The following is a 23,366-nucleotide window of genomic DNA, read 5'->3' as shown; positions in this document are numbered from 1 at the left end:
GTGTTAATTTCCGGTGTACAGCACAGTGATTCAGTTACACATATACACATACATATATTCCTTTTCATATTATTTTTCATTATAGGTTATTATAAGATATGGACTATATTTCCCTGTGCTATACAGGAGGATCTTGTTGTTTATCTATTTTATATATAGTAGTGTGTATTTGCAAATCTTGAAGTCCCAATTTATCCCTCCCCACCCTCTTTCCCCTCTGGTTACCATGTTTGTTTTCTGTGTCTGTGATTTTTGTCTCCGTTTTGTAAATAAGTTCATTTGTGTCTTTTAGATTGCACATATGAGTACTCTCATATGGTATTTATCTTTCTGCTTCTGGCTCACTTCACAAAGTGTAATGCAGCACTAATTACAATAGCCAAGACATGGAAGCAACCTACATGTCCATCAACAGATGACTGAGTAAAGAAGTTGTGATATATTTATACAATGGAATACCACTCAGCCATAAAAAGAATACAGTAATGCCATTTGCAGCAACATGGATGGACCTGGAGATCGTCATGCCAGTTTGTAAAGAGTTGTTTGAACGGAACTGCACAACATGTTTCTTCGACCCTAGTGTTGTCCAAAAGTCTCCTGCAGCTGAAAAGCAGTGGTCATTATGGACCTGTGGAGGCTAGGTAAAAAGCTGGTTTTCCTGCCTAAAGGATGACTCACCAAAATCAATTGTACCCAATCATAAAGAAATGCACCACCAAATGCTCTTCTGTTTGTTCGTTCTCATGAACTTCTTATAAATGAGAAGTCAAAGAGTTGGTCCACAGTTGGGCTCCCTTCCTCTGCCCCTTGACCATCTCCTTCCTTCGCTCACAGGTGAGGGCTGACCCCAGGCTGTAAGGGGCGTCCTACTGGAGCGTCTCAGCTTTGAACGACCATTCACACCTAACGTTCCCGGCAACATTTAATTCTAATGTGCTTCCTTGTTCTTGATGCTCTTCAGGCGACAACTCTGTGATTCACCCACTCCAGGGATGCACAGTGACTTAATAATCCCCTGTCCTGTGCCTACCACACATGGAAAATCAACAACTACATTGTTTCTCAATCAGTCCAGACATCTGTAGGATTTCATCGCACTTTCGATAGTCTTCAGCAGTCGATCAGGGCTAAAACCTACATGCTTCTCCTAAGTTACTCATTCTCACTTAAAATATGTGTATTCTAAAGAGTTCAGGAGACAAAATAATGCATTTCCAATATGTTTTATGAGTATTCATTATTAAGTACAGCAAGAATGTTTGTGTGTCTGTGTTATATGTACATATATATCATTTATTTACTAAAAAGACTCATCCTGATGGCAGTCCTCGACTTCTGTATATGTTTACTCAAAATTATTATGAAATAAAATGCTATCAGTGATTGTTAATTTTATTAAAGAGACACTTATATATGCTTAAAAATAGCCACAAATACATGTGCAAGTTACATTATTTATTGAGTCTACAGAAAAAGCTGGGTGAGCTTGTAGATTTAAGGTCACATTATTATTCTTTTTGCTCCCCAAACTCATCATAGTTGGGTTGGTGGTTACATTTGCCACACTGTTTTGTAATGACTTCCTTTCCTATTTCACTGACTCTCCTTGGAAGCACGAATGCCTCACTTCTCTTTGCATCCTCAGCAAACGTTTATAGAATAAATATAACTGGTTGAGTGAATAAGAGATTTTATTTTTTAACAGGTGGTCTCATATTATGCTGCCACTGTGAGATTAATTCTACTCTCAGCACCTCCAGAGCATGTTAATTTTCTTATCCCAAAGAAGTTTTGTACCAAGACTCTTTTCAAATTTATATTTCACCCTAAGAACATTTCCTCTTTTTTGGTGGGCGGGGGGGGGCTTGTTGAAATTATAAATAAACCGACCTAAGTGTTAATTCTCTTAATGAGTCAATTTAATGTTACCACTTAGTATAAATTGTGAAATTAATATTTAATAGCTATAATCTTTAAAACCATATAAGTAACTAAATTGGCTTGGGAAGCTGTAAAGATTTTAATTCTTGCACAAGAATGTTAACTTGCAATCATTTTTGAAGGAGTTTAAAACTCACTTTCAATAAATTAAATTATCTTTCAATCTTCTGAGAAACATCTGGAATCTGAATTTTTAAAATAAATTACATTAACACTTCTCTGCACAACCCGCATACATTCCCACAACAGGGAAAATTCTGAAGTCAGAGTCTTGTAGAAGGTGAATTACAGCATCTATTATCACTAATAATGTACGTAAAATCGCTCACGATCTGCCCTTAGGGGTGTGGATTTCTTGACATCATCAAAACAGAGATTTTTAATGGCAGGAAATGCTGACATGCTGTTAGATATATTTGAAACCATTCCTTAAACCTTGTTGATTAATTGCGTGATGCTAGATTTTGCAAGTCAACCTCACTCTTCTCGAATCCTCAGTGTAGACTCACCACTTGGAAACGTATTTTATTTTGAAATTGAGCTAGTACTGGTCCTTTCTAGTTCCTCCTTTGGTGTCTAGAATTTGTAAACTCCTGATGGTAATTATTCACAAATCTCAAGGACATTCCTTTTGTACATGAAGATTTGTCCAAGTCAGAGATGCTGTCTTTGAGCAAATAATTGACCTGATATATTTTTTAAAGAAGAATATATTTTAAAACCTACAAGTGTCCAAGGGATTTTTCTGGATGGAAAGATTCCAGGTGACTTTAACTTTTTTTCTTTTTGCTTGACAAGGTTTTCCAAGTTTTGTGAAATGAATACTCATTAATTGGATAAGAAAAATTAAAATTAGTTCATAACAACTGTGGAGGTAGACAAAGATGAAAACTTACAATAGTGCTAAGAGTGCATGTACTTCCTCTATACCAGATCCTTAACTCAAGTATTTCTTATAGCATACTGATGGAATGGATACTATTTTTCAAAAAACAGTAGTATTTATATGTTGCTTCTGTGTATATGTGTGTTGTGCTGGTGGGGTGGGGGTTAAAGACAAATAAAGCAAAGAAAAAAATCACACAGTATAAACTGAAAAACCCTGGGATCTGCGGGAACGCTGCGTCTTCAAAGATGAGGCTGGATTTCAAGGCCATGTTCTAGGGGCCTGTAAAGAACGTTAGTCTTTACCCTAAGGAAAATGATATGTCCTCGAAATATTGTAGCAGGGAATTGATGCCATTAGATTGTCACTTTCAAAATATCATTCCAGCTGCAGCATGGGAAACGCACAGAAAAGAGACAATGGATGAAAAAGACCCAGAGCCCAGGTGGCATATGGTGATGGCTTTGAAAAAAATAGAAATGAACCCAGAAATCCATTGGAGATAAGAGTTACAGAATCTGGTGCTGGGATGCTTCTTAGGAATAATGGACAATAAAAAAATAAAAAGAAGATTTCCAAGTTTCCTGCTGGTACAGGTGGCTACATGGTTGTGACACTGACCGCACTGCAACCCTGGAACAGGATCAGCATTGGGAGCAAAGGCTGCAGATCACGTGTTAGCCATACTGAATTTCTGCTGCCTTTGAGATTCGCAAGTAAAGAGCTCAAACAGGAAGTTAGATACAGAGATCCAAAAGCCAGAGGAAGGTCTTGGGTTAGAGATGAAAATTGTTAAGTCACCAGGCATAGGGCAGTGCTCCGGCATAAGTGAAGGTGAGTGTAGTGTAGACAAGGTGAGGGAACTGTATTCAGTACCTTGTGAAAGAAAACGAACAGGATATAGACACACATAACTGAATCACTGTGCTGTGCACCAGAAATTAACACAACGTTGTAAATCAGCTACACTTCAATAAAAAAAATCATTTTAAGGAGTATTGATGGACAAGGTAAGGGATTAAATCTCATTCGAGTCTAACTCCGCTGACACTTAAAATGGGTTTTGAAGCATTAGTGTTAATGGAATGGTGACACGGTGGCATGAAACCTCCACGGTGGTTTCCAGGGAAATACTTGTGGGTTGGTGTTACTAAAATACAAAGTGAGAGAAAAGGACCAGGAATAGGGGAGGGTAAGTAGATTAATGAGCCACAGTCAGAGTGAACTTGCTCTCAAAGGCAACCCGCATGGGAGCCAGGATGCCATCGGGCAGGAGGAGCAGGGCAACTAAAGAATTTTGGCCAAGAAGACACACGGCTAGATTTGTACTTTAGATGGAACACGCTGGCCGGAGCTTAGAAGGTGAATTTAAGCGTCGAAAAGACTGGAATGAGGAAAACCTGATATGTGGCTGTTGCACCTGTCTGGACAAGGTGCTGAGAGAAAGGATCATTAGAACAGGGAGGAATGATCCTGCGTTTGTCAGGAGTGGGGAGGGCAAAGGAAGAGGCTACAGCATGACTTGCCGGCTCCTAGCTCTGCAGACTATGCAGATCTCTCTCGGCTCCATTCACAGACGGTGGCGCATGTGGGGAGGAGTTTCCACTTCGGACACGGTGACGGAGCGTGAGCGAATCAAGGGGGTCATTAGCCAACCAGTTAACACCTGAGTGAGAAAACGTGGGCTGTAATTTGAGCGGTTAAGAGGTATTTAGAAGTCGTCAGCATATAAGCAGGTGTCAAAAGTAGGAGAGTTAATGAAATTGCATCATTAGTATCCACAGATCAGAGGGGCCAAGATGGTTTATAGGGAATGTGGATTTTAATGGTTAGGCAGAGAAAGAGATGGTCAAAAACAAAACATTGTTTTCCTAGGTCAGTCTCCCAAGGCAATAGAAAGAAAAACAAATGAGACCTCATTAAACTTAGAAGCTTTTGCACAGCAAAGGAAACCATAAACAAATGAAAAAAAACCAAAAACAACCTATGGAATGGGAGAAAATTTTTGCAAATGATGCTGACAAGGGTTTAATTTCCAGAATATAAAAGCAGCTCATACAGCTCAATAACAAAAAAGAAAAAAACCCAAACAGCCCAATCAAAAATAATGGGCAGAAGACCTAAATAGACATTTCTTCATTATGAAGACATGCAGATGACCAACAGACACATGAAAAGATGCTCAAAATCACTAATTATTAGAGAAATCAAAACTGCAAAGAGGTATCACCTCACACCAGTCAGAATGGCCATCGTTAAAAAGTCTACAAAAGATAAATGCTGGAGAGGGTGTGGAGAAAAGGGAGCCCTCCTACACTGCTGGTGGGAAAGTAAATTGGTGCAGCCATTACTGAAAATGGTAACAGACATGTCTTTAAAAAAAAACTGAAAATAGAGTTACTATCTGATCCAGCAATCCCACTCCTGGATGTATATTCAGAGAAAACTCTAATTTGAAAAGATACAAGCACCTCAATGTTCATAGCAGCACTATTTACAACAGCCAAGACATGGAAGCAACCTAAATGTGTATCAAAAGATGATTAGATAAAGAAGTTGATGTGTGTGTGTGTGTGTGTGTGTGTGTGTGTGTGTAATGGAAGTGTGTGTGTAATGGAATACTATGCAACCATAAAAAAGAATGAAAGAATGCCCTTTGCAGTAACATGGATGGACTTACAGATTATTATACTAAGTGAGTCAAGCCAGACAGAGAAAGACAAATACCATATGATGCCACTTACAGGAGGCATCTTTAAAAAATGACACAAATGAACATATTTACAAAACAGAAACAGACTCACAGACATAGAAAACGAACTTAACGATTATCAAAGGGGAAAGAGGAAGGGAGGAATGAATTAAGAGTTTGGGATTGGCAGATACAAGCTACTATATAGAAAACAGATAAACAACAAGGTCCTGCTGTCTAGCACAGGGAACTATATTCAATATCTTGTAATAACTTATAATGAAAAAGAACATGAGAAAGAATACACATAAATATGTATAATAGAATCAAATATGTATAATAGAATCGCTATACTGTACACCAGGAAATAACACGACGTGGTAAATCAACTATACGGCCATAAAAAATAAATAAATAAAATAAAATTTAAAAAATCAAAGTTCAGAGTTGTCGAAGAGAACCATGAGAAATCAAAACTTTAAAGAGCGTGGTGCCAAGAGTGTCGGATGTTCAAGAGAAGCTTTGTGTTTGGAAGCATGGTGTGTGGGACATTTGCACCTACCATGTCGTTTTTGGATGCTTGCAAATCTCTTATGATGCCGTTATTCTATGAAATTGAACATAGGGAATTCTAGTAGCTGTAGTGGTGTAAACCCACTACACCCTACCCCTCCTGTTTATTACAATTCAAAAACCTTAGAAAATATAACAATTTAAAAACTGAGGAAACGAACAAACAAAAAAATCGAAGCACCTACTACCTGGGTATTCCAAAAAGTAAATAAAACAGGGAAATTGTGGTGGGGAGTCAAAATTTGGAGGCACAACTGACAAGAGAGTGAGTTTTCCATTTTCTTTCCTCTTGGGGCTTTTATCCCGAGAGCAGACACAAGTCACAGAGAGTCACATGGTGGCTTAAATCTCAAACAGAAACTCACGTTTCCACACAGAGGAACCAGGAAATGAACCCCTGTGGATGGAGAGTGTGTGGAGAATGGTTGTGACAAATTCAATAGCTCTATCATTAAACAGAGTGCTTATCTGAGATTTAGAAGACCCTGTTCTCATCCCTGGTTCACCAACTTAGATCTGTTTGATTGACCTCTTTGAGCATTTATGTTATCTTGTGAAAAAAGTGGCTATCGTGACACTTTCGTGTTTAATTTCTCAAAACTGTGATAAGCATCAATTATAGCCATGTACCCCAGCACTTTAAGAGGTCACAAATTTGTACTTCAATATATTATTGGTATCACTCAGACTTACTTTCTGTTGGTTTATCAACTTTGACACTTTTACGCTATAGGTCCACATTCCAGACCTTATGGAACAGGGTCCAAGTTCAAATAATTATCGCAACTTGGCTTATCTCGAAACATTTAATGCAACTGTGATTTGACCAGCTGGCATCATACTGTAGACATAGTTTTTCCCTTGATTCTATCTGTCCTTTACATGCAGTTACAGATGTGGTGTGGTGATCTCTGCTGTCAGGTGTTAAAACATCCGTGAAGCCCAGTGTGTCGAGAGTGAGGAAAACCCATTTAGCGATGATGGGCGTCTGCTCTCTGTGGCCTGTGACTTTTTCACACTTTCCTTTTCCTACATAATTATGGTTCTGAGAGGTTTGTGAACCAACCTCGTCACTCAGAACGCCGCCATTTAGACCATTAGTACCTTTCATTATTCTGACCTTCTGCATCAGCGCCGCTGGAATGAGAGTTGATTTTTTCCTCTTTATAGTGCCATTCAGAATAATTACTGGTTTTTGTTATAATCATTGGGAACCAGATGTCCAGGTCTAATTGAAAAAGAGGTTAAAATATGTTTAAGGGCAGATATAAAAGAAGAGAGAGAGAGAGAGAAATGGGGGAGGAGCAGGCGGAAGAGAAGGAAGAAAGAGGAAGAGGAGGAAAAGAAGGGAGAAAAGTGGGAGGGATTCTAAGTGTTGGGTAATCCAACTTGCTGGAGCTTGGTGGAGACATTGTCGTTTGAGCAGAAGTCGAGTCAGAGTGAGAAGGGTCTCTTCTCAGAGGGGCGGACTGTTAATAGCACCAAAGGGCAGAGAAAATGTGAGGTCATCAGAGCAGAAAAGGGGGGGTTTGCAAGTGTGCAAGGGAGTCCTTGGAGCGCACGTAGCTAGCTGGTTACTTTCTTTTTTTTTTTTTTTCTTTTTTTTTTTTTGTAAAATAAGTTCATCACCTTATGAGGCAATTTTTAAAAACTGGTGCCTTCAGAATAAAACTCCCATAAAGCCATTTGATTTCACGTGCAATTTTGCTCACATCATACTTTAAAAAATGCAGTAGCTTCACCTCGCATCAATATTAATTTTTGATAATAATTCAAGTGTGAACATTGATCTTTTTTTCTAGTATTATTTAGCGTTTCTATTTTAGGCAAAGTTACTTAAAATTGTATTTTCAGCTGAAAATAGGTAGGTTTAAATTAGGAAATTCAGTTATAGATTTGAAATAAATGGAAACACACAAAAATCACGAGGGATATTCAAAAAAGCTCCTGAGGGGTTGTTACAGCCATGGTGTTTTTCCAGAGGCCACCCAGGTGCGTAATAAGAAGATGGAAGCACTCATCAAACCACAATGAATAGACGGTTGGAAAAATCAGCAGTAAATTTAGAAAGGCAAGGACATACTGAAATGGATATTTGAAATATTGGTCTCACTGCTGTGAAGTTCAAATGCACATAAAACTTGGTATCTTAAAGGAGAAACCTGAAACAAAGCAAACATTTTGTGAAACTATCCGTCTTGCAATAATGCTAATTTATACATTAATTTTTTCAAATTAAGCTTTTTAAGGTATAATACTATGTAAAAAAAAAAGTGAAGAGGGGAAAAGTGTCTAAGTACATGTGCTATGATACTTTATTTGCAATAATGCTAATTTATACATTAATTTTTTCAAATTAAGCTTTTTAAGGTATAATACTATGTAAAAAAAAAAGTGAAGAGGGGAAAAGTGTCTAAGTACATGTGCTATGATACTTTATGTAGAAAAAAAGGAGGGATAAATATATTCATGCAGCTTATGTATGTATCTATGTATCTATTTATTACTATGTCTGTCCCTCTTATGTATAGAAAAAGAGAGACAGAGACAGATCTATATATTCATATATGTATAGATTATATCAGAAATAAAAGAGCAGAAGCTGGTAACAGTAGCAAAGAAGTCCCGGGTGGGGGGGAGACTTTCTTTGCATCCTGTATCCTTTTACACTGTCAGCAAGAAGGCTAGTTTCCATTTCAAAATAATGATACAACATAAAGCCATATAAATGAACACCTAAACTCATAATTTTAAAGAAAAATCACCAGACATATTTTTGCACCTGCGAATAAGACATCTGTACTGAAAGCAAGATAATGACGAACACAAGTAAATCAGGAATCAATGATTTTCTTAAGTGTCCTTTTCAGTAACTTGCAGAATCACCTTTGGAAGGAAAAAATAGCATAATAAAAGGGGCTCTGAATACTTCTTGAGATGTGGAAAGGGTCAAATCTGTTTTGAATTGAACAAAAAAATCAAATATGTTTTTGAACAGCCACACTAATCACAGGCACTTTTACTGCCTTAATGGAAGATGCTAAAGATGAAAGAATTAGAGACATCAAGATACGTGCAAGAGATGTTTGACAGCAGGTTGGCTGGATTTAACCCAGGGTTTTGTTCGACCTTGCTTGATATATTTATCACGATGTCTGAGAAAAACTGAACTTGAAAAATACTTGGTGGTTAACAAAAAGTTAAACAATCAAAACTGATATTAAATCAACATATGTAATACGTTATCTTTCCGAAATCAGAATATTCCTTGGAACAATTTTTAAATCCTGTTTGTTCAATCAGTATTTGCCAATTTGACTTTTTAACAAATAGGAAAAAAATACATAGCAAATGAATTAAATATATCTTCTGAATGTTCAACTTGCACCATTTCCTAAGACCTCACTTCAACATGCTCACCTTTTGAAAATTTTCCAGTGAGTCAAAGGGAATGGTTAAAACAGTCCCTTTTGTTATACTTAATGGGCTGTTTTGTACAAAACAGCAACCTTGAGATCTCATTCTGCTGTGACTTGGCCAGAGAAGGAGCTGGTAAGAGTTTTAAACTCAAGGTTAAATGGTTATCTGTCTCCATGGAGGAAAGTAATCAGCAAAAACAGCTAAGAACTGTATGAGGTGAGAAACACCATGGATTTTAAGAATGGAAATTGGCCCAGAGTTGACATACTCGGCAGTTGACATACTTGGGGCTGGGAGGGGACCCTGAATTCCATCAATACTACAAGGCACTGTAATAATTTTTTTTTAATTTTCTTTCTTTAAATCTACAGTTATCAAGATCACTCCAATGAAAAAGAAACTTTGGATTCAGATCTAGAAAGGTCTTTGTGGTCCTATATGTAATTTGGCTGTTTAAAATCACACATCAGAAGACAACATCAGTTTATCACTCATATGTGGAATCTAAAAAATAAAAGACAAATAAACTTATATATAAAACAGAAACAAAGTCACAGACATAGAATACAGACTTGTGGTAGCCAGAGGGGTAGGGGGGTGGGAAGGGATAAACTGGGAATTCGAGATTTGCAGATACTAACCGGTATATATAAAATAGGTAAACAAGTTTATACTGTATAGCACAGGGGAATATATTCAATATCTTGTAGTTTATGGTGAAAAAGAATATGAAAATGAATATATGTATATTCACGGATGACTGCAGCATTGTGCTGTACACCATAAACTGGCAAAACGTTGTCAAAAATTGTCCGCGATAGCTTAAAAACATCCTTTGGTCCCTGCCATTCTAACGTAGTCTCGTGTTCAGTGGGAGGAGGTGAGCTCTGCATCCTTCCATTCTGCCATCTTGGTCTCCTCTGGGATCAGCGGTCTTTGATGACACTACTGTAATTGTTTTGAGGCGCCATGAACCACATCCCTCTAAGATGGCGAACTTAATAAATATTGTCTGTATTCTGACTGCTCCACCAACCAGCTGTTCCAGCATCTCTCTCCCTCTCCTCAGGCTCCCCTACTCACTGAGCCACACCAATATTAAAATTAGGCCAATTAATAATTTTACAATGGCTTCTCAGCGTTCAAGAGGATGAAAGGGTCAACAGATGCAGCGAAATTCACTGTTGTCTTACTTTAAGAAATGGCCGCAGCCACTCCCACCTGAGGCAACCACCACCCTGAGCAGTCAGCAGCCAGCAGGACCCTCCACCAGCAAAAAGATTATGACCCGCTGAAGGCTCAGATGATGGCTTGCGCTTTTCAGCGATGAAGTATTTTTAATTAAGGCATGTACATTATTTTTTAAACATAATGCAGTTGCACCCTTAATAGACCACGGTTGTGTAAACACAGAATAACTTTTATATGCAAGGAGAAGCCAGAAACTGCCTGTGACTTGCTTTATGGCAGTGTTCACTTTACTTGTGGCAGGTCTGAAACGGAACCCGCAATGTCTTTAAGGTGGCCTTTACTGTGATACCAAAACAGGTAACAGGAATTTTCAAGAGGCAGCATATGCTGAGTGATGAAATCTCCATGGGGGTTCAGCTTTGTGCTAGGCAGTGTGCTGGGTGTTTTGCAGAGGGCATTCCATTGAAACGTCAGTTGCACATGCTTTTTCCCTCCCAGTTACACAAGCCGGAGCATCCCTATGTGGTACATACCATTTTATCGCCAGTATATTTTATTTTTGTCACTATCACATACTATTTTATCCAGTCTACATAGTCACATACTATTGTATAGCAAGTTAGTGACTTGCCTAAGATGGTAAGCGATGAAGCCAAATTTGAACCAGGAAGTCTGACTACTTGTCCTAACCGCTAACAAACCCTGTAGCTGGAAACCCCTGAGATGGGTAGGAGACTCTTGTTTTAGTGATACATCATTTAAGACAATAATTTGTTAATCAAGAAGTCCTTGGGAGCGCTCCCGCACACTTCTGGTTTGGAACCGCCTGATTGGAATCCACTTTTGCACAAATAAACGTTTAAGAAAATTTTAATATGCCCCAGTTCATCTCTTAACAGTTCTACTGTCAGAAGAGGGCACCAGAGGGGCCCCCTGACGGCCCCCGGGAGCAGCTAGCCACCGATGTCAGCCCCTGCTGCGGCTCTCAGTTGGCTGCTTTGTTTCCGCCTCTGGAGGTGGCGGAAAGCCCCTCTCCGATCCTAGAGTCTAGCTTTGCAATGTTCTCATTTATGGGCTTTCAGACTTTATTTGAGCATTCCTTTTTCTGGACTGGGTCCAGAAATTGGCCGGAGTTGGACTCGCTTTGAGATCTGACTGGGTCTGACTTAGAAACCAGACCGGGGCTGTTGTGTGCCCTTGTGAGGCAGGAAGGGAGCGCGGCACAGCCCTTCAAGGAACGCTACAGCAATTAACATCAAAACGGTGAAAGATTCAACCCCCAGCAGGCCCTGAGGCTCAAGGTGGTGGGAGATTCAACTTCTAGTAGACCCTGAGCTTCATTATATGTTTATTGTAATATATTAGCATGGTGAATAACACGCCCACAGGCGCCATGGTGGTCCCAAGGCTAGCCACAAATGGTCAAAGGGTGGGAAATGGTCAACTTCCTGGGAGTCCCAGCCCCTTCCCCAGGCTAGTTAGACTGGTCCTTCCATTTATTTGCATATGGAGCTACTAAAGCCCATAAAAATGGGCAACTCTGCCCCTCACGGCCTCTCTCTCTCTCCCCCCACTTCCGAGAAGGCTCACACTGTCTATGGAGCGTGTACCTACTTTTAATCTGAGCACCCAACCCCACACCTCCTGGCCTTTCTCTTGCGTTTCAATGTATCTCTCTGAATAAATCTACCTTCACTCAACCGTGGCTCGCTCTTGAATTCTTTCCTGCCCGAAGCCAGGGACCCACTCTTGGCAGAGCACGTCCCAGGGGCTCTACCGAAGCCTGGAACACGGCCCTCCTCACGCCCCACATCCGTTTTTCCTGCATCACTTGGGTGAATAAAATCCTGTTTTGAGGCTGAACACATACGTTAAAGTCACCAAAGATAATCTCGAATTACACTGGCCACAGCGGAGAACTTTGAACCATCTTAAATAAGCTTAGCATTTACAAAGTGTTCGAGAAAAGGGGGTCCCAGCCAGGCAGTAGCCACAAATGGTAGCAGGAAAATCATTTTTCTTCCTCCACAGTTTCTTGTGTCCATGGGGTGGTTCAATACTTTCAGGAGTATTTACTGGTTTTCCTGGTTGAAATCTGACAAGATACTTGAAAGATTTTTTTTTTTTTAATAGCTCTATGGTCAGAAGTTGGCCACATTGAAAGCTGATATTCAGAGCCTGATAAAAACATTTTTTAAGCCTTCTCTCCTAAGCTAAAATGAAACTTTGTACCCAGAGGGAAAGAAAAACATTCTGAAACCATTGTCGGGATTTACTAAAACATTCGAAAGAAACACAGCTTTAAATCTGGAACATAGGATTCTTTTGATGTCCATCTTATATGAAGATCTTCTCCCTGTTATAAAGCAGCATATTGAGGATCATGCAGAGGGAGAGCTGTGTCAGAGTCTTGCTGTCACTCAAGTTGCCACCCAATTCATTGAGGAATTAAAAACAAGCTTACGTGTATCCCAGATCAAGTCTTTACAGGAACAGAAATGGAGCTCTGGAAACAATTTAAAGACATCTATCCTTTTTATCAGTCTCCAAACTTCCCCTTTTCTTCTCAAAAGGTGTGCAGATATTATAAAAGATCTGGATTTAGGAAATAAAAGCCCTTTTTGGAGAAAATCACATTCTTTGTGGCTTTGAGATGTAAATGCCCTACCTGGTCTTCTTTTGGAACCCAGAGCCATCTTACGAAATGTCAACTTCAGGGAAGTAATTCTCATAAGACAAACCCTGAATAAATACAAAAAGATGTCACAGAAAGTCTGTGGAGAAGGAATTTTGGAAAATAAATTTTATGAGTGCTCAAGCTGACTATAAATTGGAATGGATTTGTTTACATTTTTAAAGACTGTTTTTTTAACATTAAAATTACAATGGTACAAAATTAGAATTTGTGGGCTTTTTTTTTTTTCCTTTGCTTTTAGTAACTACAGAATTTTACTGGAATATTTGTCTTCTCTTGATAAAAGATTTTGGAAGGTTTTATTTCTTTACCTTTTGGGTAATCTACCTGGAAAGCAAAGGTTTTTTTTTTTTGTCTTACCAACATATGGATTTCTGATAACATTAAGATCATAAATCCTAAACTGGATAAAAATGTCCAGAACTAATGGAAAAACTGGATTCAAGCAGACTGAGAATTCATAATATGGGATTGAATAAACTAATGAGAATGATTATCATTTTTTTGCAGCTTTTTCTTTGAAATATTGCCAGTAACAATGCTTTATTTTTTCAGATTTTTTCCAAACTTCATTTCTTAAACTATCTGTGATTTACAGTAATCTTGTAGAGTACAATTCAGCAAACAGAAGTAAAATGATTACTTTTTCTGCATACCTAATCCCTCCAGAAGTCAGAAACCTATTAAGTATGCTTATTTTCATGGTTATATAGTTATTCACATAAGGTCAATAAAAATCTGTTTTACTTGTAAGAGGATACAATTGGAAACACTGATTGTATTATCAAGGCTTTGACTGGAATTGTTTGAGAATATGCATAAAATCAGATATGACCAGGCAGTTTTAAGGAACTAAGGTTGATTTGATGGCGCCAATAAAAGTCCCTTGGAACAAGTGGCCTGGTACCTTGTTTAAAATGTTCCCAGCAGCCTTCCCGGGTGAGTTAAGGGAGTTCACTTCCTGACAGGCGCAGGGATCTCAGAATATCTTGGGGACCTCAAGGAGGGAGAAATTCACCAGAATGCATAATTATTGCAGGCAAAGTCTGATGGTGAGTTCTTGGCTTGGCTTGTTAGCCTGGTGAGGCTTTTAAAAGTTCAACCTAAGATTCCTTATGAAAAGTTCCAGCAAAACAGATTTTAAAAGAGCTCAGTCACTATTCTTACTGCACTTAGATAAATAATCAGGCCAAGTTCAATGACACTAGACTTACTTTACAAACAAATTAGCTCTACTAAGTTCATCTTTGATAGAAATGAGGGTGAACTAAAGAGGAAAAAAAGTATAAGGGCAACCAGTATAAAATTATCCCACAACCACGTGGGTATCAGAGTCCAGCCCCTTCATTGCCTTTGGTGCTTTATTATATGTCTGTAAACACAGTTGGATCCTGATTTCTTCTAGTTTCCTCAAGTACCTGGCTACGACTCCCCAGACTACTGTTTCCAGTTGTCTGCCACCCGTCTGATTTGGAATCACTAAGAACAAAGCTGCTCTTGAACCTTTTTGGAAGGGACCATATCAGGTCCTCCTCACCTCTCAGACAGCAGCCAAACTTCAGGGACTTGACCCTTGGGTCTACACCCCCCCACCATTAAAAAGGGTTCCTCCAGACTCTTAGAACTGCTGGAGCTCTAAAATTAAAATTGACTAAGGAAGTCTCTCCTCAAAAGCAGATGGCATCTTGAGACAAACAGCTCTACCAAGGTCACAAATCAAGATCTCCATCTCCAACAGGAGACTTTTATTCCTTCTGCCTTTTTGCTACTTCCTCTTTCTCTCCAGTAGTGCATGGAAAGGCAGTCTTCCTTAGCTCTGGCAATCATTGCTGAATCTATTCTAAAGTCCATAGCTGCACAACGAAGTCCCTAGGCTTTTTTCTAAGGTGATTTTAAACAACAGAATTGCTTTAGATTGCTTATTGGCTAAAAAAGGAGGGTCTGTGCCATAGCGAATACCTTTTGCTGCCGTACCTTGATCAACAGCTTTGGTGTTGTATCAAATACAGGGAATTAACAAACAGTCTACTAACCAAGTTGATTTCCCTTCAAGGACATTCCTTGACTTATTTCGTACCAACTGGTTTGGTTCACACGAGCCCTGGCTTAAGAATACACTTCAGTCTTTTGCTATTATCCTCCTAATCGTCATCACTGCAGTCTCCCCAGCGTACTGTGCCCTCTCAAAGATCTTAAACGCATGTTCACAGCCATCAGCTCATGATATGGTCTCATTGCACTTGGAGAAACAGAAACAAGATTAGCAATGAGATGAAGAGCAAAAACAGCTCTCCAGGTCTCCTGTCATAATTCAATAGTTTCACAATGAGACAAAAGCAGCTTAGCTCTGAGGACCGAGAGTGCTGCCAGCACTCAGTTTGGGGTCAGCTTCTCGTGAGTGAAGGGATGACCGAAAGGGGGAATTGCTAACCTAACTGAACAAGATGGCCTTTAGACTGAGAGGACTCTCACGCGACGGCAGCCTACGTGAAACCCAGAATCTCAGCCTGTAGGTGTCTCAGTGTTACAAAATCAAAATGCTAATGACAGCTGATCCCAAACAGCCAATCTATTAATTCCTCACTCAGTCTTTTCTCTATAAAAGTGTCTCCTCCAGCTCCTGACGGAGGAGCATTCTTCACCACTTCCAGTTCAGTGCTGCCCAATCCCAAGTGATTTTTACTTAAATTAACTCTTAAAATTGAAATACTACAAGTTTTGTGATAAGACTTGAAACTTCAAAGGAAATTTTTTTTTTTTTTGATAAAAAAGTTTGAGAAGCACTGCTCCTGGCATGATTATTACTAAAAATTTATCTCCCTTTCTGGCCCATTTGAAATTTGAGGGAGGGTATCAAAATATAGATAATTTTTCCACCACATGAAAACATGTGTCTTAGTCAGCCTACCATTTAACCTAGAATTTGAGCCACATTTACGAAGCATAAAGTACTCAAGAGCATTTAATGATAACACGCAGTGACATCATTATGCCTAAACGTGGCTTTAAAATGAAAAGAAATGCAACCATTCTTTCCTCGAGTTCATGCCTTTCAGATTTACCATTAATACAGAAGAATAAGAAGCCATTTCTTCTAATACACAAACTACATGGCTTTTTCATCTCCCTTTCTGTGAAATAAATGACTGCTTCATAAAGAAGTATTTTTTTTCTGAGAATATGCTATAATTTATTTCTACTTAGATGTAAGCAAAATAGCATTTCTCATACACCATAGGATTTGCATTTTGAGGCAACTAAGGAGGAAACGCTAAATGCATGTGGCAGATCAGCACGGAGCATACACAGCAAAGCTGTTACTGAAGTTGTACAAAAAGCATGAAAAAAAGGAATAGCTTAGGATCTTAGGTTGTATAATATATTCCACTTGAGATTATGCACAAAGGCTTGGAAAACCACTCAAACCCAGCAATATATTTTAAAACTTCAAAGGACAAGAAAAAAGCACGTAAATGGTTCTGTTTGCCTTTGTTCTTGTTTTCCTGAGCTGTGAAACAGGACTCACTGAATCCCATCAGGAGCCATGCCTGCAAACCACTGAGCTAATAGGAGTACCATGGAATCCCAAAGAAGTAAAGCCTAAAGGTGTCATTCTCTATGCCAGACATTATTAACCGTTTCCCAAAGCTTACATGAAGCCTGATGGAAATATCTTATTTGGACTATACAGTGTTGACTTTTTAAAAAAAAATGAAATTATTTACCAACATTTAAAATGAAGACTTTTTACAATTTTCAGATTCCCTTGGCAAATCAGGTGATCTGGTAACGATGATCTCCCCCCATCCCGCCCCCCGGCAGATAGAGCTGAATAGGAAATGCCCCTCTTAACTTCTGGTCATCTTCTTCACTCCTTCCCCCCAGATTGCCTTACTTCTTCCTCCTTCTTGCCTGTTTCTTGCAAGCATTTGTGTTTACAACCCTTGCCTTTACCCAAGTTCTATTCTCGAATTTTCACATTTTTGTTCCTGGCATACCTACCTTCTGAGACCACACGTGTGGGTTTTCTACAATGAGCAATGCTCTGACAACAGCTGGGTGTCGTACAGCTCAATTTAACTCTGGCCCAAAAGTTAGTTTGGACCCTGCAGGTTATGGGCTCAGTCCTGTAACGTTGCCCTCCTCCATTTCAAAAGCCAATCTTATTTCAGGTTGTCATCTGTGCCTCTGACCAGCCAGCGGTAAATTGCAGAGGCTCCCAGGACCCCGCCTCCTCAAGTTTGATCATTTGCTAGAACAGCTTACAGAACTCAGGGAAGCATTTACTTAGCATTTATCAATTTATTATATAATAAGATACAGATGAACAGCCAGATAAAGCAACACTCAGGGTGCAGTCCAGAAGACTCCTGACCACTTTGCCAGCACGTAGACGTGTTTACCAACCCAAAGTCCTCCAAACACCATACTTTGGGGATTTTTATGGAGACTTTCTCAAATAAGCATGATTGATCATTAACTTAATCTCCAGGCCCTCTCCTCTTCCCAGAAGACGGGGTGGAGATGAAAGTTCCAACCTTCCAATCATGGCTGGGTCTTTCTGGTGACCGTGCCTTATTTTTAAGCCATCCAGGAGTCCACCAAGAGTCACCTCATTAAAACAAAAAGATTCTCCTATCACCTAGGAAATCATAAGAAATTTAGGATCCGTGTGTTGGGAACTAGGCTTAAGAACCAAATAACAGAATGGAAAATGCCCTTATCACTTAGGAAATTATAAGGGTTTTTGAAGTTCTGTGCCAGGAACCAGGGGCAGAGACCAATATACATATATTTTTCTATTATTTTGCACTCATATTAAGTGTTCTTTCTCAAAAAAAAAAAAAAAAGGACACTATTGGAGGTGATGAATGTTTATGCCTTGATTCACACAAGTGTGTACACATACCAAATTCATCAAACTGTATGCATTAATTACATGTAGCTTTTTGTATACAAACTATATCTCAATAAAACTGAGAAAAAGAGTACAAGGCAATGCCTTCTTGGCAAGAACATTCAATAAATGGGTAGCATGCAACATGAAAACGTGCAAAGAAGTAGTACACAAAAGGGATGCATTATAATTAAGTTGCATTCGGTTCAGAGACTATATAATTTACTAAATTCACACGCTGTCTGTATTTGGGGAAAAGGTTTTAATTAAAGAGGTGTTTTGCTTTAAATTTTCAAATGATTCTGTCACAATGCCATGAAAATTCTTTTCTTTTCTTTTCTCATGTGCCATTTAAATGCAATATAACATCAGTCTCCAGGCATAAACATTTAAATAGGTGTCTAGCCACTACCTAATTTTTTTTTTTGTCTCAAAACATTTTGATACAATTTAAATTCATCTTTTTGTTTCCCTGGTGGATTTGGGATAATGATGTCAGATGATGTAAATTCCATGATGAGAAATAAACCAATGGGCCATTAGAGCCACTGAAAAGTAGCTATACTAAAACTGTTTATCATCGCATATATGTTTGGCTTGTGTCATTTTACGTTCTTTATTCTGCTGTTGATTCCTGTGTTTCTGCAAGTTTTTCTGACTCTACTGTGATTGGCAGTCCTCAGAGATTTCTTTATCTAAGATTATTACCTGTGGACTGGTCTCCCCTCCAACTGACAAGTGGTTTTAGATGAGATCCGTCTCTGTCTTAGGCTTCTAGAGCTTTCGTTTGCCAGAGTCTCTCTTAGGTTCTTAGCTACCTTATATCCTTTTTGGAAGAAGATGGTAAGTAAATACACACATGAAAACTTATACTTGTCGATTTCCCTAGGATATTTTAATGCAACATGATCATAATTTATTTTTCATGTTTTAAAATTAGATTTTATTTGTTAAAGCCGTTTTAGGTTCACAGCAAAACTGAGCGGAAGGTACAGAGTTTTCCCACATGTCCTTGTCCCCATATCCATCCCCCTCGACCTTTGAGCCCATCTGTTACAGTTGGTGATCCGACACTGACACATCGCTGTCACTCAAAGCCTGTATTTGACCTTACGGTTCACTCTCGGTGTACATTCTATGGGTTTGGACAAATGTGTAACGATTTATATCCATCATTACAGCATCAAGCAATAGTTTCACTGCCTTGAAAATCCTCTCTTCTATGCTCTACCTGTTTATCCCTCTCTCCTCTCCCCGACCCTCAATGCCTGGCAACCCCTTCTTTCTTCTTGTCTCCATGTTTTTTTGCCTTTTACAAAATGCTTTATTGTTGAAATCATACACTATGTAGCCTTTTCAGACAGACTTCTTTCACTTACTTATACACATTTAAGGTTCCTCCATGTGTTTTCTAAGCTTTTCTAAGCCCCTTTCTTTTTAGCAGTGAGTACTATTCCATTGTCTGGTAATACCAGTTTCTTTATCCATTTACCTACTGAAGGACATCGTGATGGCTTCCAGGTTTTGACAATTATGAAGAAAGCTGCCATAAGCATCCACGTGCAGCTGTTTTCGTGAACGTAAGTTTTCAGCACTTCTGGGGAAATATCAAGGAGCCTGATTGCTGGACCATGTGGGGAGAGTACGTTTACTTTTGTAGGGAGTTGCCAGCATGTCTCTCACAGTGGCTGTACCACCCTGTGTTCCCCAAAGTGAGGAGTAATTGTGCCTGCTGCTCCACGTCCTAGGTAGCATTTGGTGCTGTCAGGCTGTAGACTTTGGCCATTCAAGTAGAGCCAAAATCCATTTATTTGAATCAAAATTTATATGCTTCTTTGTCACCAGTATATCTTATTTGGTGAGGTGTCTATTAAGGCCTTTGGTCCACTTTTCTTTGAGTTATTTATTTTCTTATTGCTGACTGTAAAGAGTTCCTTGCATATCTTGGATAACGGTCCTTTGTAAGAAGTGTCTTTTGCAATTATTTTCTCCCAATCTGTGGGTTGTCTCATCCTTCTCTTGGCAGTGTCTTTCACGGGGCACAAGTGTTTGCTGTTAACGAAGGCTGGTTTGTCGGTTTGTCAATTATTTCTTTCATGGATCATGTCTATGGTGTCCTATCTAGAAACCCATCCTCATGAACAAGGTCATGTGGGTTTCCTGAAGTGCTCTCTTCTAGGACTTTTAGAATTTTGTGTTTTATATTTCAGGTCTAGATTAATTTTGAATTAATGATTGTGAAGGGCATCTGCTCTGTGTCTAGATTGCTTTTTTATGTGAGTGTCCAGTTGTTCTAATACCTTTTGTTGAGAAGGTCCTCATTGCTTGGTTGCACAGCCTTGCTCTTAGTGAGATGAGTTGACATATTTATGTGGGTCAGCTTCTGGACACCCTATTCTGATCCTCTGACACTTTTGTCTGTTCTTTCATCAACACTACACTGCCTTGATTTCTGTAGCTTTATAGTAAGCCTTGAAGTCAGACATCTTCAGTCTACCGTCTTCATGTTTCTCCTTCAGTGTGGTGCTGGCTATTTTTAACATAAAATTTCAGTTTTGCTTTGCTTTTGTTGCTATTTTTAAGACCAACGTGAAGCTGATTTGCTTTCTCTAATGACTTTTTTTTCTTTTATCTTTAAGATTCACTTTTTAAGCTGAATGTCTTAGATGTCTGAGAGTTAACTGTTCCTGGTAAATTTTCTCAGATCACACACTGGGCTATATATGCATTTAGAGATTCAGATTTTCTTTTATTTTTGGAATATTTTCTTGGACTGAGGATTTAACATTAGAAATACTCTATTGTTCAATTTTAAATATGTTGCGCTAAGTCTGTGAAATCAAAAGTAACAGTAAGAAAAAGATATTAGGTTTTTCTCTCTCTTATGGTCATGAGTATACAGTGTAATTTTCCAGAAGCTGCATCATGTATGATATTTCAACAGATGAAATACTGAAACTGATATGAGAAATGAACCGATTTCTAAGCCAGGCATTACAGAGATTTGCAAAATGGCCCAAACAAGTCCTTTTTTCTTTCTCAAGTTTTTATTTAGAAAACATAATTATCATTCATAAAAATAGGTTATTGGTGTGAACATACAATGGGTTTTTTGTTGTTTTAAATACATAAATACATAAATATTTTTTAACTATCTTAATTTCCTTTATGGCAAATATCAAGAGATTTAACCCACGTAAACAAAGGCTCTCTGGGCTTCTCAATAATTTGTAAGAATATGAAGAAGTCCAGAGACCAAAAACTTTGAGAAATGTCACCGTGGCGCATTAATTCTAAGACTTGACAATCCATTCTGCTTTTTTTTTTTTTAAGTTAAGTTTTTTTTTAATTTTCTCTAATTCTCTTGCTTGCCTTTTTAAAAATTGAAGTATAATGAATTTACAATGTTGTGTTAATTTCTGGTGTACAGCATAGTGATTCATTTATATATATACATATATATGTATGTATACATTCCTTTTCATATTCTTTTTCATTATAGACCATTACAAGGTATTGAATATAGTTCCCTGTGTTATACAGTAAAACCTTGTTGTTTATTTTATATATGTCAGTATCTGCAAATCCTGAACTCCCTAGTTATCTCCCTACCACCCCTTTCTCCCCTGCTAACCATAAGTGTGTTTAAGATGTCTGTGAGTCTGTCTGTTTTGTAAATAAGTTCATTTGTCTCATTTTTTTAGACTCCATGTAAGTGCTGTCATATGGTATTTTTCTTTCTCTTTCTGGCTGACTTCACTTGGAATGATGATGTCCAGGTCCATCCATTCTGTTTTAAATTCCTAAGTTTAGCTTACATGTTCAGATCTTCTTCCAATACTTTAAGGAGCACAATTATTCTACAAACCCCACAGGTCTTACTCGCTGGCTCTGGGTTAAACCACCTTTGTCACCGACCTACTGGTATACCTGGATAGCGTTTTGGTGAGGCACCTGGCATTGAAGTCTCAGAATGTTAAGGAAGTCTGTCCACATCCCCAAGCCAAAGTACATCCTCTAAGAAGCAAGCCGACTAGGTTTGTTACAGCGTAAAACAGGCATGTCCTTCCCTTGCCCAGCACCTGCCCACTTCCTTCAGAGTCAAAGCCAAAGTGGTGAGATGACCGAGAGGGCCCTGGCCTCTCTAGCAGCCTCTCTGACGGCTCTGAACCCTCGCTGCTGCCTCTCCAAGGACGCTGGCTTCCTGGATGTTCCTTGAACACCCCACCTTGGCCCCTGAGGTCCTCTGTCTAGAATGCTGACTCCTGACAGCCACAGGCTGGCTCCTCGCTTCCTCAAGTCTTCATTCAAAAGTTGGAGGCCACCCTTCCTACCCCATAGAATGTAACCTCCTGGACATCTCATATTCCCTTTCCTACCTGAGGTGTTCTCCTTGTTAGCAGCGATCTCCATTTAACACGAAATACACTTTTATGTCTTTTGTTTATTGTTTAAGATAGAGTCAGTGAAAGCAGAGAGTTTGATGTTTGTCCGTAATGATTGGACAGTCTCTATTGTCTATTGTTGATTCTCACTGTCGTTTCTAAGAAACCAGATCCCAAGTAAGTGAATGGAAGGAAGAAGGCAGTTCATCACCACGAGGGGGCAGCACAGATAGAGGGAGGGGAGGAACTGGAGAAAGGACACCACCAACAGGAACAGAAGGGAGTTTCTGAAAAAGGAAGTCCCCAATCTCTGGGTGCTGCCCTTGGGCTGAGGAGAGACTGTGGTGGGTGCATCTGCGTGTAGGGGAGAAGGGAGGAGCGTCTGAGAAAAGCCAAGAGCTTCCGGGGGTCCAGGTGAGAGAGGGCATTGAGTGGCCTTTTTGCATTTTTAAAGCAATGTCTTGGAGCAGAAATGAAAGAACACTTGCAGAATTGGAAGTCGCTTGAACACCAAGGACTGAAAGTAATTTCAAGATGGTTCTACTCGAGGGCTGACAGATAAAGAGGAGCAGGGGAAAAGTAACAACAAGAGGGGACTGGTGGGTAAAACCCTGACTAGCCTCAGGTGATGGGGGAAATAAAATAAACTACAGACGCAAAAAGGAGCCACATTGAAGGGAAAC

This window comes from Camelus ferus, chromosome 20 (assembly GCF_009834535.1).
Source record: "Camelus ferus isolate YT-003-E chromosome 20, BCGSAC_Cfer_1.0, whole genome shotgun sequence".
Taxonomy (NCBI): domain Eukaryota; kingdom Metazoa; phylum Chordata; class Mammalia; order Artiodactyla; family Camelidae; genus Camelus; species Camelus ferus.
Note: the sequence above shows the minus strand (reverse complement) of the source record.